Source organism: Lathyrus oleraceus, chromosome 5 (assembly GCF_024323335.1).
Source record: "Lathyrus oleraceus cultivar Zhongwan6 chromosome 5, CAAS_Psat_ZW6_1.0, whole genome shotgun sequence".
Taxonomy (NCBI): domain Eukaryota; kingdom Viridiplantae; phylum Streptophyta; class Magnoliopsida; order Fabales; family Fabaceae; genus Lathyrus; species Lathyrus oleraceus.
The window spans coordinates 179,832,747-179,837,507 of record NC_066583.1 but is presented as its reverse complement, the minus strand read 5'-3'; the positions used below and the strand labels follow the sequence as shown (position 1 = coordinate 179,837,507).

The following is a 4,761-nucleotide window of genomic DNA, read 5'->3' as shown; positions in this document are numbered from 1 at the left end:
CTCTTTATTTTGTTGGGTTTGAGCAGTGGTAAAATTTTCCATAATTTTCTCAAGGCTCGGCTTTGGTGGTACAGGTTGCATAGGTTGATTTGATCTTGGGGCTTGGTAACCTGATTGTCTCGGAGGTGCATTATTTTGGATAGGGTTATTGTTCTTATAGGAGAAGTTCGGGTGATTCCTCCATCCAGGGTTATAGGTATTCGAGTATGGGTTCCCTTGGGTGTAGTTCACGTGCTTAGAGTGGGTTTCGTTTAATAGACTGCATTCTGCAGATTGGTGTCCTTTGGTTCCATATATCTCACAATCCAACGAAACTGCGGCTACAGTATTCGTGTTTATGCACATATGCTCGACCTTGAGAGCTAATGCGTCCATTTTAGCTTGCATCATATCTATAGAGCTTAGTTCATGCATTCCTCCTTGGGCTTCCTTCTTCTCAATTGTCGCTGTTCGACTCCCCATGATTGATGGTTTTGAGCCATATCTTTGATGAGGGCACTAGCTTTAGGATAAGGTTTGTTCATCAGCGCACCGCCTGTGGCAGCGTCGATGGTCATCTTAGTGTTATAGTGAAGTCCATTATAGAAGGTTTGAATGATTAACCAATTTTCTAAACCATGATGTGGGCATGCTCTTAACAACTCTTTATATCTCTCCCAAGCTTCGAACAACGATTCTCCTTGGTTCTGGGTAAATCTAGTTATATGGTTTCGAAGAACGGCGGTCTTACTCGGGGGAAAGTATCTAGCAAGGAATACTCTTCTAAGGTTATCCCAAGTCGTAATGGAATTGGGTGGAAGGGAATCTAACCATGATAGGGCTTTATCTCTGAGGGAAAAAGGGAATAATCTTAAATGGAATGCCTCAGGAGAAGCTCCATTGGTTTTAAAAGTGTCTTCTAATTGGAGAAAGATTTTTAAATGTTGGTTTGGGTTCTCAGTAGCGAGACCTGCGAATTGTCTCTATTGCACTAGTTGCAACAGGGATGTTTAAGTTCGAAATTATTAGCTGGGATGGTTGGGTTTACTATACTAGAACTAGGTTCTTCGTTGGACGGTTGGGCGAAGTCCTTAAGAGGTCTTTGGTTTTGATCTTCGGCCATAACTCTCCTAATTCTATGAAAGAATAAACGTGCGCGAGCGTAACGTTCAGGTTCCGCCAGAGGGTATACTAAACTTCCGGTACTGCGAGTTCTTCGCATTGACCGGCGGTAAATAACCTAAGTCTAAACGATATAACAATAGGGTATGAAATTTGACGAAATTGGTCCCCGGCAACAGCGCCAAAAACTTGATGCGTGTTTTTCGCAAGTATACGAACGCGTCAGAGTAATATAAAAGATTGTCGAATCCACAGAGACCAAGTGTCAATCTATCGTTATCTATTGTTATGGTGTTTATTTAAGGTAATCAAAATAGGGGTTTTTAGAGTGTGCAGTGAAGAGTAAAGTATTAAATTAAATTCAATTGATAAAGACAGGCTCAAATGTAATTCACATAATCAATTAATAATCTAAGTACTTGCTAATAGAACTACTTATGGGCAGTGTTTCCTACTTTGAAAAGAACCAATTTAATAGGAACTGTCGCTTTCGCGTATTCAGAACCGAGTTGTACTCCCTAATCAAACCCTCTTATTGTCACTTATAAAACGGCGCGCATTGCGTTAGAGTAGTAAACCTATTTCTAAGAAATATAGTATCTTGACTAAGTTGAAAAGTATTTTAACCTGGGTTTCTTAACCAAAAGAGGTTCTCACGAACCAAACTCTAAACTTATAAACGCGTCCGAAAATAGTTTTAAAATCACTTTTCTTCTTAAGTTAAAAACTCCTAATGAACTAAACAAAGCGCTTTCGCTGTTTTTGAAATAGTTAAAAACAATTAATTTTAAAAAGACGTTGGATGGCTTTCGATCTTACCCAACAGAAATTAAGTGCGGGAAAACTTAAGCTGAAATTCAAAATAGCCCTTAAGTGTTTCTACGAACAATTGTACGGATTACCGGTTCAATTACGATCCTTACATTCTAACCTTATAGGTTTAGTTAGACATGGTAAAGTAAAGGTGCATTTTAATTTAAATAAAAGTAGTGTGAGTGCGGAAAGTAAATAAAAGTAGTGTGAGTGCGGGAAGTAAATAAAAGTAGTGCGAGTGCGGAAAATAAATAAATTAAAGCGAGTGCGGGAAATAAATAAAGTAAAGCGAGTGCGGGAAATAAATAAAGTAAAGCGAGTGCGGGAAATAAATAAAGTAAAGCGAATGCGGGGAATAAATAAAGTAAAGTGCGAGTGCGGGAAATAAATAAAGTAAAGACAGTGCGGGAAAATAAAATAGATAAAGACAAAGTAATAAAAACCTGCTCCAATCGGAGGGTTGAATAAAATGTGAAGCGGAAATGAAAATGGCGGCAGGATTAACTTCCTTCCAAAGTGCTCCAAACTCGATTACAGACTCGATCACAAACTCGATTACACAATTGTGGTAACACCCCAATGCGAAGCGATTACCACTTTAAAATACTGAATATATGCCTAAGTGAAACTAAGTTTGCTCTAAGCTTGCATCTGCTCTAAGTTTGGATGATTAAACAAATGAAAACGAGTCTGTATTTATAGGCAAGGAAAATAATGGAAATGACAAGGATGCCCTTCAGTTTGAATTTGGGAGGGAAAACTTCTCCTCTTGTGGCGCCCGCCATAAGGCCAAAATGTGGCGCCTTAGTGGAAGTAGTGGAGAACGTGGCAGTTGAGGGAAGTTGAGTTGTGACACGTCATGACTGGTCCTGTGGCGCCAGCCACAATGGGAGCCATAAGTGCAAAATGCTGAATTTTAGTCTTTTTAGCTCATTTTCACTCCTTTTCTCGATCGGGGCTCCGATTAAAGTAAAAACCTGAAAACAAAGAGAAACATAGTAATAACACAACAAAATAACAATAAAACTACTAAAATGCATGCGAAATCGGAGTCGAAAATACGGTGAAATTCAGTGTCATCAAGTTGTATTTACAAATGAAAAGTATTCACAAAATAAGGTCAAAGTTGACTTAGAATTCAATTCAAAATAAGTATTATGAAAAGAGTTTGAAAATTCAAAGGCATAGCGCCTAGGTTTCTAATTTTGGAAACAATGTTGATGTTTGCACAAAAGTTTGGCTTGGGTTAGAGTGGAAAGAAGAAGAGAAGGGCTAGGTCCTAAACATGCAAAGATAAGGGAAGAGAAATAAAATCACTTGGAGTTCCCCTTTTGAGATCATAAAGATGATCCAAGTTGCTCCTTTCCTTTGGACTTATCAAGCAATAAGCAAATAACTCAAGCAATCAAGCAAATATTCAATCAAGCTCCTAGGAATCTTCCAATTGGCTTTGTATCTCTTATCTTGGATATCCATGACAATGGTTCTTCTAAGTAGCTCAAGTTTAGGATCTCTAGCACAAGAACACACAAATCAAAAAGTTCCACAATGCAATAGAAAGAAATGGACAAGAGTGAGTTTAGAATTAGGATCCTTTCAATGTTATCTTCAAGATTAAGCATTCTAAAGGCATGAGGCCTAGTTGCTCTTTGACAATTTTAGCATTCTAAATGCATGAGGCCTAGTTGTTCTTCAAACTCCATTAGCATAGGTAAGGTCCTAAATCTAAGTCCTTTCTCCATTTGCATTGGGTTCACACAAACAACAAACAAAACAAAGCACAAGGCAATAGTATATACACAATAATGTGCTCAAGTGAGCAAAAGGCAAATTGCATAAACATAAACATGAGCTCAAGTGAGCAAAGGGCAAAGGCAAATGAATTAATGTGCAAGAAATTAAATTGCATTAAAATAAATTGCAAGAATTAAATGCTTGAATTAAAAGTTAGTAATTAGTAGTTAGTGTTAGTGTGCCATAAGGCAATTTAACGCTATGTTAAGCAATCGTAAGTGGACTAATGCAGTAGTCACACCTATCTGAGTCCGGTCAATAAAACTATAGGCAACAAACACAAGTTAGAGACCATGACTAGTAAGCCAAGCTCCTACAGCTTGCCATGCCAAAATAAAAGAAGAATGATCTTGTATTGATTTAGGTTTTTTGTTTGACCAAGAAGCAACCTATCCTTAATGCAAAGCAATTCACTTGATCTTTGATCAAGATGAATTTGATTTGAATCAAGGAAGGTTAAGCCTCTCATATGTCAAGGCTAACCACCAATCTTTAACTCATTGATCAAAAAGAAAAAAAGAAGAAGATGAAGAAGAAATGGAATGTACATAACTTGAAATTTAAATGACATAACCAACACACATTGATCAAACATGAATGGAATCAACATCAATCAATGGTAAACAGAAGTGAGATGAAGCTTAGAAGTCAAGAAACAATAAAAATATTTTTGGTATTTTTGAAATTAAAATAATACTTGAATTAAAATAAACAAATAAAGGTCAAACTTCAAATCCAATTCAAATCAACTTGGAAAAGTCCAATTGGATCATCATAAGTTCAACATGGTCAAACAAGGTTTGACAAAAAATTTCATCATTTTTTAAAAACAGAAACTAATTTTAAACAATTAAAAATGAAGAAAAATAATATAATTGAACTAAAATCACAAATAAATCTCAAATCAATTAAGAAATTGATGAGAATATTTTTCATAGATTCATCATCATTCAAAGATGTTAAGAAAATATTTTTGGCATTTTTGAATATTGGAAACTATTTTAAATAAATTAAAAATAACCAGAAAAGAGGAAATTCACAAAAAATATTAAA

The 4,761-nt window shown here is 36.1% G+C and overlaps 1 non-coding gene across 1 annotated transcript; it reads left to right on the top strand.

Moving 5' to 3' along the window:
- The first annotated feature begins 612 nt into the window (after nt 1–612).
- On the top strand, nt 613–719 carry LOC127090141 (small nucleolar RNA R71). The gene has a single exon (XR_007791671.1). It is a non-coding gene; the product is annotated as a small nucleolar RNA R71 (small nucleolar RNA).
- The last annotated feature ends 4,042 nt before the right edge of the window (nt 720–4,761 follow it).